Source organism: Amphiprion ocellaris, chromosome 9 (genome assembly GCF_022539595.1).
Source record: "Amphiprion ocellaris isolate individual 3 ecotype Okinawa chromosome 9, ASM2253959v1, whole genome shotgun sequence".
Taxonomy (NCBI): domain Eukaryota; kingdom Metazoa; phylum Chordata; class Actinopteri; family Pomacentridae; genus Amphiprion; species Amphiprion ocellaris.
Genome location: NC_072774.1, coordinates 19,080,146 through 19,094,097, shown reverse-complemented (window position 1 = coordinate 19,094,097; position 13,952 = coordinate 19,080,146). Strand labels below are relative to the sequence as shown.

The following is a 13,952-nucleotide window of genomic DNA, read 5'->3' as shown; positions in this document are numbered from 1 at the left end:
CTATGTAACAATACGGAGCATTTTAAGTGAACCTAAAACCAGTCAACCTTCTAGCTTTTGTTTTCTGTGAAGCACACAAACTGTACAATCCAAGATTCAGTAAAGAAAACGGTCTTCTTGGAACTGAAATACTCGATTATGTTCTCCTCACACCTTGATTCATCCCCAACATGCTAACCACCACAAAGATTTATCCATGCTCAAACGCATGAGCTTCCAACTCAGAGAATCAATCAAAGCTATCCCTGCACAACCACATTTATGCAAAGTCATTATCAATTTGGGCTTGCATGCGAAGAGGGCACACAAGCAGATGGAAAAAAAAAAAAAAAAAAAGCTGCCTCATTAAAAGGGAACCATAACGTGTGCAACAGGCCGACCACATTCTGTTGCGTGCAGATGACACCGCAGATTCTCTGATGCAGGAAGTACTATAGCTGCACAGCTCTCAGTGCCAACGTCAGGACGGTTTTAAACCCAACCCACATAGTTTCTTCTCAAATTATGAGTTAGCTTTCAATAAGTCAAACACTATCAACTGTACATATCTTTCAAAATATTCACAGCTTTATTAAATCATTACAAAATAAAGTAATATATTCATTCATCAATAAAAACAAGACAGACACGTGAATTGATTAAAGGTCACACCCATGCAATTCAGTAAAGTTAAATGTTTGCATTAACATACCGCAGGAAAGGGTTCTTAACCTGGGTCCATATCACGGTAGTCACACATACAGGACTTCACCATTAAATGCTAAAACAGTGAAATCACAAGAAAAAAAAAAAGTGAGTAAGTCCCTTTGCAAATTAACTGTAGTATTTAAAAATAATCCTGCAGTTTTGTGCAAATATTCACTGAATCGCAGACACCTGACAAGTACAGTTCACTTGTTTGTGTTTGTGTGTGAGTGTGTGCGTGTGCGTGCGTGCGTTCGTATATTGTTAAATACAGCTCTTAACCTGTTCAGAAGGCTCTGGAAGATTGTCTTGCTGAAGGAAAAACAAACAAACAAAAAAAAAAAAAACAAAGGGTTGAGCTCACTTCTAATCCTCTTTAACCGCTTTCTGGGCCTGCCGTCACTTCGTTACAAGGTACATCTCAATGGCAGTCTGCCATCCCTTAAATAGGCATTACTGTGCATGTAATTTAACTCTACTTGCTTTTTTCACAGTTTGTTTTCCTTTATATAATCTAGAAAATGGCATCTTGCAAGCATGTACCATTGTAATGACTAAAGTTCAGACCCAGTTAGCTGGCTTTGATCACCCACCCGAACCAGTCCATTAAAGAAAATCAGTTCTATCCACGACCCAGAGTGAGTCATCCCCACAAATCCCTGAAGGTCCTGGCGACAGAACATATAGAAAACACTTAATTGCAGTCCTGAAAGCTTTTCGGATGGTGATTGAGGGATCCCAGAAATTCAGTGTCCGAGTATGACTGTGAGGTGAGAAAAGTGCTGAATCCCGAGAGACGCTGCTGCGTCTCCACTTCTGCCGCCTCGCTCCACCTCCTTCACTTCTCATTGGTTCATCCATCGCCTCCACGATCAGAGTGTTTCAAGTCACTTCAGGGTGCAGGCTGGGGTTGGACCTTCTCCGTCATCTGTTTGGCACTATAGTAGGACAAACTCAGGCCCATGATGGCCAGCATCATGGCTATCTGGTTGACGGCCCGGTCCTGTGGCTGCGTCTGCACCTCACCTGCTACTTGCCTCTGCACAGACAAAAGCAAACAAAAGGTCATAGGTCAGCCAACCGTGGAAACAATGACACACTGAAAATGTGTTTGCTGTCAACAAAGACAACCAATCCTGATTGGTTAAACCTGTCAACAAGCAAACATTCACAAAATATTTAGTCCTAAGAGGCTTCTTATCTTTCTTCTCTCTGCAGCTTGAGTTCCACAGCACAGTACCATGTGACCGAACCTTTGGCAAGAACGGTGATTAAAGATTTAAGAGGGGAAGAGATTTTAGTAAAAGGGGAACACAATGTCCTGTTCCCAATGTTGGCTGTGAAGAGCAAACTGTGCCGAAATCAAACAGCTTTTATAGACGTGCTGCCTACATTAGATCCAAATGCATAGCCCCATCCTGCCATCTATGATCCCTGAAAATCCTGAAGCAACGAGAGAGGAATGTCCAGATTTTAAAAGTTCAAGCATCTGAGATAGCTGCACTCACTGCAAAATGCATTCCTTCATTAAACATAAAGCTAGGTAAGATCTCACTTCTGGGAATGTGAAAATAACATAAAATTTGCATTTGCGTTTTCAGAGCCAACTATAGACCATTAAGAGAACATTTTTTAACACACTCTATGGTAATGATTTTATGTTATAACTATTGTGGCCAACAAAAAACATTTCCAAACACAACATTTTAAAGTTCTGGGACTTGCTTTTGCAGAAGTTCATCAGATATTCATCGCCTTGGCTCACATTGGGAATTAGCATGTGGTTTAGGTGAATTGATTTTCTCTCAAGATATTGTTCAGGAGCACAGTTTGGAAGAATGTGGAAACAGCCTTCATTTAAAATCTAACTGCAAATTAGTTCTTGGTATCTTAACAATCCACACCCATCATTAAAAAAGCAGAACTACTGTTGTGCTACTGTGCCAGTCTGTGCATCCTTAGTTCATGCCAAGTTAGCTATTTTTTGGAGTGATTCAAACTTCTGATGAAATGTGTCAAAAAAAAAAAAAAAAAAAAAGCACAATATCCATCAAATACACAAGAACAAGGAATCACTTAAAAATGCTGCCCGTCCTTACATGGCAAGCAGACAACTGCAATCAAGCGGCCCTTGGTAGTTTTACAATCTTCACTACAATAACTCTGCATTAACAAAGCAAATTTCCAGTCCCGCCAATGTGTCAAATCTTATGTAACAGCCAGTCACTTTTCTCCGGTCTGTTAAACTTCTGAGCCACTGTAAAGCCATATGAGGGGGCAGTCTTTGTTTCTGAATTAGTGTAAATAAGCGAACAAAGACTTTTACACAATGGACGAGACATATGGATGGTCACTACCAATGAGTGGATTATGGTGATGGCTGACTAAACAAAAGAAAGTTAAGAGGAAATGATATTGCAATGCTTAGTGTCGCCCCTAATTAAGCTGGTGATGAAAGCAGATCGTGGGTTACACAACAGCACCGTGCCCCTCGTTTCAAAGCAGTACAACTAGTGGAAATATAAGCAAAGAATCAAGACCTTACTGATGGAAAAGCTTACAGGAAAAATACAATTTACAAAAAGCAAAAGTGAAGCCTTTAAGAATCTTGCAAAAGTGGTTATTTAAGCTAGAATTTAAAGTCTGCATTACTCCTACAGTTGGCTGGGCAGAGATTAGAGATAACGTACCAGTAGATGCATCTGGCATCCATTTTGCTCATCAGAAGGAGCTAGAACAAAAGCTGAAATGAAAAATTGTGTGGAAACTGCACATACCTGGAGGAGGCGGAAGTATCCAGGTGTCAGTCTGCCCAGTCTGATGATCATGTCTGCTGATTTGTTGTGAGGTGGGTCAAAACCAACGGAAGAGCCGGGCTGGTTCAAGACCTGCAAAGACAACAAGGAAAACATATTCGAGTAAATACACCGTTTAAGAGTTGCAAATCGAGGCACTGCTCAACTTTAACGAGCACATCAGATAAAATCATTGGTCTGAACTTCAAAAGAAAGTACAACTGTCAAAAGAGGAGGCGAACGCTGCCGCTGGCTTGCAAATAAATCAAGACCATCTGATCCAAGCATGAGGAAGGATGAGCCCTCGCCTTAAGCCATGGCACCAAACTTCGCTTGAATGCCATGCAGAGTAACCCTATAGTCCGATTTTTTGCAGTTGGAATCATATGAGATGCATCCATTATGACACAGTTTGTTCTGATTTTATGCTTTCTTGACAGGAATGCCCCCAACTCAGCCCCCGTTATTAAATCATCATGTTTGAACCAGATCTGGGCCAGATCAACAGAGCCTCTATTCATGCTGCACCATAAACTGACACAGCAAAGACAAAGACAATTTCATTCATTCACACATGGACATTTCCACACGTAACCGATTAAGACGGGGCTGCTTTACATAACTGGACATGAAGAGCTGAGGAAGAACATCAAAGAATGTGGTATGGAAGTATGTGGAGGGATAATTACCAGAGAGAAGGAACAGATGGAGTGAAACCAAGATTTTACATTTTAAAAAAGTGAATCTTGTTCGGGTGCAAGGATGGGGGAAGGTAGGTATAAATTCATTCTAAAAAAGCAACCCAGCAGAACAAGATGGAAAGGTCGTGCATTACAACACAAAGTGTTTGCTTTGTTAAAAAAAACTAAAATGAAAAACACTTTGTGATGAAGGCTGCAGGAAAGGTGAGGAGGATGATGAATAAGGTAAAACATATGTGAAGCGTTAACACATCAGCCTGGTTGGAGTCACACCCCTTATGAGAAAAAGAATTGTTACCCAAGTCTTTAAAGTCGCTGCTTCCGTCAAAAGTTAGTTGCGAAACCAGCTTTGGATTTGTCACCTTCCAAAAAATGCAAAAAAACCCCAAACAGAAGTCAGTCCAACTGGTCAGATGGACCTTCTAGTTCCCAGCCACACTCAAAATCCCAACAGATGCCAAACAGGGATGAACTTGAACTACTGAGAGAGAGCTTCTGTGCTGTGCTCCACCTTTTTATACAGCCCTGCTCTCACCCAACCAGATTTGCAGGCTCACCGACCGAACACGCCCACTTTCCAACACATATACACCGCTGTCGAAATGCATTACTCTCAGTGGGCCGCTTTCCCAAAACACACCCATTCCAAAACCACGAACTGTCGGAGATGATTTGCTCATTTAGTCACCAAAAGGTAAATTAGGAATAATAGAGAAACAAGAACACAGCAGGACCGCACATTCTGAGCTTGCATGTCAATGATGGGGTTGCATAACGAGGCTGATGAGTCCATTTAATCTCAAACTAGGGCAGAAAGTAAGTGTCACTGAACGTCATGATGAACCTGGCAGCACTATGGATTATTGTCCTGGGACAATGATTGAATTTTTGTAACACAGATTTTAGTTTTGCGTTTTAAAACCCCTTCACTGGCTGCTTGTGTTATGTAATCCATTTCCATTCCATTGAAGAGTGAAACAAGGTAGTGTTTACAATCACGCAATCTGAATTCCCAGATTATATGAGCTCCACAGGGCCTGAACTTGGTGTTTAAAAGCTTTTTACTTAAAGTAATGCAACCAAAGTACAGAATGGGCCAACCTCAACCACCAGCTAAGAGATTCATATAGGTATGATACAAGTTGTACCTTGAATCCACACACTACAAAAATTTGGCTCCAAACTGGCAACCTACCCTCACCAACAAGGACTTACAACAAACTAAGCTCATTATTGGAGGTTTTAACAGCAGTATCATTCGGAGATTAAGTCAAATCTGAGTATATGACTCTCAGCAAGTCATCAGCAGCAATATTCTGATAGCTATGTTCAGCTGATTTTATACTTAGTAGAAAAGTAAAGACTTAATGAACCTGCATTTCAGCATTTGTAAAGGGGGGAAAACAGATTGATATTACAATTACATGAGGATCTTTCAGCTTCTGTGATCAATTGAAAGTCTAATGGTTGGTTTTCTACAAGTCAAATACCTGCACTATGTTACATTGAGCAGCTGTGATGCAAACCATTTTTACTATGACAGGATCTACAAAGCAGATGGCATTTCTTACAATGAAGGTTCACCAAAACTGCGATAAATGCTTTAAAAGAGTTTATTTTAAAAACTGAAGCTTTATGGACCTCACTTAATTATTTCAGGACCCCTTATGTTTAATCCTAAGGTCGATTATTCATGGTCCGGAACCTCTGTTTGGTTTCAAGTGTTTTCAACAAGACAAGTGTCTGATGAATAGTTAGAGCAGTATACATTACATAGCACCTCCTTGGTCATGTTGTCTCCCTCAGCTAATTAGCCGAATGTATAGACACTGCAGATTGCATGAATGCTTTGGCCGTGCTAACAACAGGAGCATTGTATGTGAGCTCAGGTATCACCGGTTGTGAACTTGTAATGGAAACAATTAACTTGTCTGTACATTGTGCCATACTGTTCTCTTAAAGGAGCCATCCCTTGATTTTACACAGAGTTTAATTTACTCATGATGTGCCTGGAAAAATAGTCATTCAATGTTGCGCATGGCTCTAAATTGAGTTTAAATAAATTAATTTTATTTATTTTTTAGCATGAGGGGCTTGAAAGAAGGGAGCATTTACCACGAAAGGTGGGTCAATTAAAAGACGCTCTTGAGATGCATTATGGTAGTTGTAGGATGTGGCGCTTTAAGGTTGGTACATACTAAATAAAGATTTTATATCTAGTCCATCTGCTGCTTCAAATTTGACCGTAACTACAACAATGCTAAAACAAAACTAATGAAAATTTGTATAATAACCAGAAGTGTGTTATCTTTCCCTTTGGCTTTGTTTTTTTTTTTTTTTTTTTTTTTTTTTTAAATTACTAACTCCAGTATTTTGTTATTAAAACAAGCATTTTCTTTACCAAGTTTTTTGAAGAAATTTTTATTTGCTCATTGGATTTCAAATGCTTCAAATGCGACCAAGACTGAAGTCACCAGTGGATGGAATTTCTGAAAGCAGCAAATCCTCACTGGCAGCTGATTTCACAGCTGACTCAGTATTTAGGAGTGGTTCACTACCTACACTGGCTGGAGTCCAAGTGAATCACCTGTAAACTATTCAGGTTTGTCTGAGGCCAAACATGGACGAAGGGTGTTTCCCATTTGTGTATCACTTGTGACAACATCTCAAAAATACCAGCTGCATTGAGGCTCAATTAGTTGCTTTGTGGTAGATTAAACTGATCATTTCCATGCTTCCTTATCTTGGACTTGTTTCCAAAAATGGCAAAACCGAGCTCAACCTAATTTGTAGGAAAAAATATGCTATAGAGAAAGAAAAAAAAAAAAGAAAAAACTCCCGCATTTCCATTATTAGAGGCCGTGAAAAACACAAAGAGGTTGAATTAATTAATTTCATCTCCCATGCAGAGATGGTTAAGAAAACCTGAAGGATGTCAATGAGAATTAGCATCACAAATGCACCAGGGTTGTAAACGTTAACTGGGTACACTGTGTACTCTACTCCAAACAGCCAATGAAATTCAGTCCATACTCCTTTTCTTCCTGTGTTAGACCCGCCTCCTTGTGTCACGTTTCCCTCCTCGCTGGAGCTGGATCTCCCTACAGCAGGGGATCTACTGCGAGCGAGTGCGGATTACAGCTGTGTGAAAGCTGGAGGCATCCGCGACTGCAGCAGAACTATTGACCAAGTAAAAATCTTGCGACGTTCAACGGCAGTTGACGATTACATCATCACTAAGCTGACTGTCTAGTCAAGCGGTTCCTCCACACAACACTAGACCATCTACGCATCCTCCATATTTGTGACACCAGAATGTCACCCTGGCTGTCACGGTTGCTCTGTGTCAACAATGTGGCTTTGCTGAAGGTTTTGTGATGTGATCCTGCAGCACAGATCCTATTATGCCTGTTGGCTTTTAAAAGAACATTAAACCATGAACCCCAAAGACCATCAATGCAAAAAAAACTCTCTAACCATTGCTATTCACATGCACAAAACAACAAACATTGTAAACACTTGTCAAGAACAAAAAGGTACCAAACTGTCATGATTCATGTCATGATCAAGATTTATGTGTGAAAAAACTATGCTGAACCAATGTGACACCTTTCAGTATGTAGTATCCATTGAAACATAATCACTTTACACTCACTTTTTTATTTTCTTTTGATCAGTTAGTTGATTAATTTAACAGCAAAACAATTAAAAGTTATGCACAAGCCAAGTTTTGATTCTGGTGTCATCATTTAAAAAGAATTAGAAAGCCTTTTTATTGTCGTCGTAGGCTCTGCATACCATGAAATGTGTAGCACTGCTCCTCTAAAGGCACCCCGGGGTTGAATATTTAATTTAATACAGGCTTCGGTGCGGTGAGAACAAGTAGAAACAGGAATCGAGTACACAGTGAGGCCCAGTGGGTTCATACAAAATCACTTTTTCCAGTAGTACTCAATGTACTTAAGGTGTCCATGACAATGAAAGACAAGATGCCACTTCCATTTTGGCTCCCAGTTATGATGACGGTAACATGGCAGACTCAGGAACAAAAAGTTGAGTTTTGTTTTTTCTTTGTTAAGTAAAAGGTTTGTGAATTCTAAAAGTGCCTCAAGTTTATTTATTTGCATTAAGTTAATCCATTTGCCCCCCTACTGTTAAAATCCACCCACTAAGCCGACGCTTGAGCGCAAATCTCATTAAGGAGAGAAAAGTGACCAAAAGGTGAAGAATGTGTAAATCCAACCCATGAAAGTAAACTTTCTTGGCTTTCAAGTGAAATCAAGCCAAATGCTGAGAGTTTAGGGTGCACAACACATGGGCGCAAACAGAGTCCCTGATTCCATTCCCATGTCATCCCCCTCCTCCCCCTTCCTCCACTGAAACTATGAAGTAAATACATATTATAAAAATTCCCTCCCCCAAAACTAAAAAGTCATCTACATTCTACTTTATCTTTTCAAATCACGCTCAAACTAAGATAACTTGCAAGAAAACACTGTAAAAGAAGATATCCAGAGTGTCCTGGATTGTCAGGGTACAAAATGTGCAGAAGAGCTGCCATGCGCACAAAGAGTCTGCAAGGAAAAGGGGCAGATAGGCTCCAGGGCAATAAAAAAAATCAAATAAATTCCCATAATAGAGCATTATAAAGTGAAATAAGTATTCATATGTGCAAGATTTTATATGAAAAGGCAACAAAAGTGTTTTTTAAACTGTTGTCACTACAAAAAAACAAAAACAAAGATTGTTTTAAAAATAGGTTAAATTTGAAAGTCAGGTGTTTTCTATGAGGGATTTAATAATCTTTTTAGCATTTTCCTTCTAAATGAGCAGTCACAATGCAAAAGTTGCTGTTGGTGGGAAAGAAAACCCAAAAAAGCATCCCTGATTTCACCTGGCATGCAACTGGTTCAAGAAAACAGAACAAAGAAACACATCTATAGCGCAGCTCTAGTCTTAATTTGGACCCAGTCAGCTGCATAATGTGGGGAAAAAAACAAAAGTCATAAATTACTTATTATGGAAAATGTCATTTAATGCAGTTACTGTTTTTTTTTCGTATTGATAAACTCTAAAGGCAACACGCAGCTGATGGTTTTTCAGATGCCTTCCCCTTTAAATTCTAATTACAAAAAGCCACATGGGCTGCTACCTTACTACTACAATTACAATTAAATCGTATTTCTTCTTTACTGACTTCTTTCAGAACAGAATCAGCTCAATACAATCAGTTTTGGCAGTTTCTTTATATTTCTGCAACACTAAGAGGGTCCCAATCAGAATCAGCTGATCACAAATATTTCGATGTTTTAAAATGGAAAACCACATTGACTGGTTTAGCAGAACAACCCGCGCTTGTTAACAGGTGGTGGAAAAAGCAACACATCTGTCTTATGTTGCAAAAGAAAGACATAAAAGTGACAAATAGCAACTTTCACCACAGAGATACGCTTTTTCTTTAAAACACAAGCGCAGAACCAGCTGATCACGCTTCTTCCTCGCCGGTTTGCGCGTTTTCCCGATTTGAAAAGTTCCAGATGAAAAGCTGCTGCTTACCTGCAGACGCGCCGGGTTCGGATGAAGGTTCGGGGACGGTCAGGCTGCGTTTGGGTGATTAGTACACGGTGTTCACCAGGTCTTTATAGGAAGCCGGGACATGTTCTATAGGGATAGGGGGTGGGGCACACCAAGACCCAGACATGCCGGCATGTATGTGAGATACATAGACCCCCACGTTCAGGACAAATGGGCTCGTCCACTTCGTGTGCGCTCGTGTTGTGCGTGCAGGAACATTTTGTCTTTGTCTCTGTAGATTTGTGGTAGTAAATCTCGAAAAATACTCCTGACATGTGTCATGGATGTCATTATTCGGGGAATGTTTAGGTTTAAAAAGCAAATCATGAAATAGAAATAGCCATAATGGAGTGGAACTTTCAAAAACAAGCTCTTGGAGTTAAAAGTAGTCATCTGGGTGACATTGTTTGGCCACTCACTATGAAATGTTGCTGGATTTTTGTTGCTGTTGTCATTATTTTATAATGCATTGTGGAATTTATCCTGTCGATTTTTTTTTTTTACTCAATGTAAGAAAAAATTCCAAAAATATGTACTAAACAATTTAAATTTTATTTCCCACTGCAGCCGCCAGCAGTTTGTTTTGACTATATCATATAACCTTCCTCAGCACATGCAGATTTCACAGTTGTCACGCTTAAATTTCCATTTCTTTTCTCAGCCTTTTAAGGACTTCTTGTCAATGATGGCTCAAAAGCAGTTTAATTCAACTGCAGCTTTTAAGCCGATATGAGCGAGAATTCCTCAAACTGCTGAGAAGAAAAACAGGCTTCATAGGTTTAGATTCAAGGTCCATTATTGATCTTAAAGGTCCCACATTGCGCCCCTTTTCAGCAAATTGATTGTCTCACGTGTCTCAACACTTTTCCAGCTCAAAATACAGCAAAGATGGTGCATTTCATCGTGACTAATGTACCTGTGTCTTTAGGGCTATTCCAAAAAGAAATGTTTTACTCTGATGTCTGGGATCACATCACACAAATTCTGGGAGACTAACTAACTATGTGAGGAGGAATGGCAGAAGTAAACATCTTTATACCTTTACAGCTTTTATTTTACACCCCCTAGTTTACAACTACCACAAAACACAATTTTTAATTTTATTTTTAGCATATTGGAAACTTTAAACAGTCTCACGACAGTGTAGTTCAGTAGCTCTTCTAAAGCCTTCATTCTTTTCACATGATCTCCCTGAAATTATATATTTGCATAGTTGTATTGCAATTGTTTTCTGAGTATCTTATAGGCTTCTTGTAAGTGTTGGTGTAAAAACAGGGAAAAAATGTTCTGTTTGAAAATCCTCCAAAGACAAATGATGAAACCAAGAGCAGATTGGCAACATCAAAGATGCATTGGGTGGCATTACCTCACTCAAATGAACACTCAACAGATTCAGTTCCCTGCAAAATAAGGAAATTCATGGATGTGGTGATGGTTTAGGTAGACTAAATCCTATTACTGTCATCAAATATAAACAGCCTTGCCAAGCGCCAAATGGTCTCTGCTTGTTTTAAGATAAATTATCTTGTTTTCTTTTGAGATAGCTAATCTATTCAGCTGAAGTTAACAAGAAGTAGCTCTGACTGCAGCTCTCTGATAACCTGGCTTAATGCGTCTTTAACAATTCACTCCTCATCAAGGAGAAAAAGCTTGGTGTCGTAGGGAAAATACAACCCACACTGTGTCATGACAAAAATCCTAATTAGAGACCATGAAATGGTTAAAATTAAAAAGGAGTTATTTTCTACTATGCAGTGAAATAACTTTATTAGCATTTCCTCTATTAAATGATCAGCCATGATGCAAAAGCTGCAGTTGGTGGGAAAGAATAACATGAAAAACATTCCTGATTTCATCTTGCATAAAAGTAGTTCAAGAAAACTGAATAAAGAAACACATTTATAGCGCATGTCTAGTCTTAATGGTGACAGTGAGCTGTACAATGTGCCAAAAATAAACTCAGTCATAGATTGCTCATGAGGGCAAGTATACCTGTGTGTTTCATTGTGTTGTTAGTTTTCTTTAGTCTCAGATCAATCAAACGAATATTAGCCTAATTCCTAATTCGCCTATGAACTGACTTGAGTATCGTAGCTGTTGCATTGCAGGACTCCATGCTGCCTCTGCTACCCCTGAAATTTATAGCTGAGTATCACCTTTGACCCAGACTTTACCATATTATGTGACAGAGCAATTTACTGGTGCTCCATGTGGTTACTCTGCAGTATTTGTAGACCACCATACTTTCTCTACATGTTTAGGAACACGTGTGACCCCTCTGTTCGTAACAAACAGGATGAGGACTGTTCCTGCAGTGACTCATCTTTTGAACTTACATGTTTTTCTTTTCCATGTGCTTCAGACGAGACCAAGGCTTACCAAGATGATTGACAGCGGGGCATTTCAAATTGTCTAAGATACAACTTTGATTCCTGGATGAAGCTCCTCAACAGTTTTGTGGGTTTATCAATTCTCTCTAGAGTGTTAATGTGACACTGTTAATAAGAAACACTGACATTTTTCAAGGAAGTATCAGTGCGAAGTCCTTAAGATGCTCCCTAATGTAGAAATATGAACTGACATCTGGTTCGCTTGATATGGACCTTGTGGCGGAACTGCTTTATTAACTGCAGCCTCTGTGGGAAGTAATGGACCTCTTATTTTCTTTTCATTTTCCTTGTGCTTTTAGTATGCCCGCTGTCTGATTGATTTATGCTACGATGCACGCACAATAAAATGCTGATGGGAAATAATACAGGGAAGACACAGGAAATTAAAAACTAAGTAGGTACAGCTCTCTGTATACTGGAAACTTAAATCTAAGAGGGGAAAAATGGTGGCAGCTTTCAACTGAATTTTTTTCTCAACCCTCGTGTCGTCCTGCGGGTCAAAATTACCTGGTTTAAAGTTTGAAAATGTGTGTGTGTGTGTGTGGGTGTGTGTGTGTGTGTGTGTGTGTGTGGGGGGGGGGGGGGGGGGTCTTTTTGGGAAATCTTTTTGGGAAATCTTTGAACATTTTTTGGTGGAAAAAGAAAAGTTAAAAATATTTCTTAAGAACATTCATAAAAAAATCTACCAAAATCCAGCGAAATTCGCTGGATTTTGGTTGATTTTTTTGTTAATGTTCTTAAAGAAAATATTAGAAGTTTTACTGATGTATATGTAGTCACTTTAGATATTTTTAGGATTTTTTGGGAAGATTTTTACTCATTTTTTGAAAATATTTACGAGAATAGAGAATGGTTTTGTTTTTTTTTAATAAAACTTTTAAGGGAAATTTTTAAGGAATTATTGGAATTTTCGTCCTGAAGGTTTTGCAAATTTTCAGAAATTTGGGGAATTTTTTTGCTGAATTTTTGGATTGTTTTCAGACACAGAAACAATAGTTTTTGGGTGCCCATAAGTGAAGACAACATGAGGGTTAAAATGAATAATGTAAAAATAAGATTTTCATGAATGATAACCATGATAATGAGGATGAAAATTACTCCAAAATATAATCAAATGTAGACATTTTGGAGCTGACTTTACTATTCATCATAGAAGCAGATTCTTAATTATTTAAGAAAAGAAAAGGCAATTAAAAGTTACATTTTACCCTTATTTAAACTTTACTGGCCCAGCTTAAACTTTATGGCCATTTACAACAGGATAAACACACCCATAAACCATAGATGTGAACACCGCCCTCTGGGATGTTTGCAAACAGAGACGCGTCATATTTGACCCACTTTCCTGGGATGGAGAAGTTAAAGTAGAGGGAGCCCCCCGCTGGAACAATGATATCTGTCCCATCCCTCTGTGGTGATGCTGCACTGCACTCTACTGGTGCTGTGGAGAAAAGACGCTGCTCCCACAGGTGGGAACTTAACATCAGCGAGTGGAAAGCACCTGTAACATATTTTAACTTTGTGCAAATTCGTACTAGCGTATTTCAAAGAGTAGACGTCTGTCATAGTTTAATTCAAAATTTTAAACTGTCATATATTCGATGTTTATTACACTCAACTGAAATATTTCAAGGTTTTTAGCTCATGAAAATCAAAAATCCAGTATCTCAAATTATTCCTGAGCCCAATCAAAAAAAAAAAAAAAAGGATTTACAATACATGAAGGTCCAGCTTATAAAAAGTTTGTTTATTTACACACTTAACACGTAGCTGAGGGCTGCACAGTGACTTGGAGGTTAGGCCTGTTG

General features: G+C 39.0%; 1 long non-coding RNA gene across 2 annotated transcripts; it reads right to left on the bottom strand.

The window, feature by feature from the left end:
- Nucleotides 1-545: 545 nt before the first annotated feature.
- Nucleotides 546-9,891, bottom strand: LOC111578590 (uncharacterized). Of its 2 annotated transcripts, none has more exons than XR_002747002.3 (3): nucleotides 9,737-9,891; nucleotides 3,462-3,572; nucleotides 546-1,723 (listed from the first exon to the last, which is right to left on the bottom strand). It is a non-coding gene; the product is annotated as an uncharacterized LOC111578590 (long non-coding RNA). The 2 variants fall into 2 exon arrangements; XR_008602826.1 differs by lacking the exon at nucleotides 9,737-9,891 and adding an exon at nucleotides 4,479-4,674.
- Nucleotides 9,892-13,952: the final 4,061 nt, after the last annotated feature.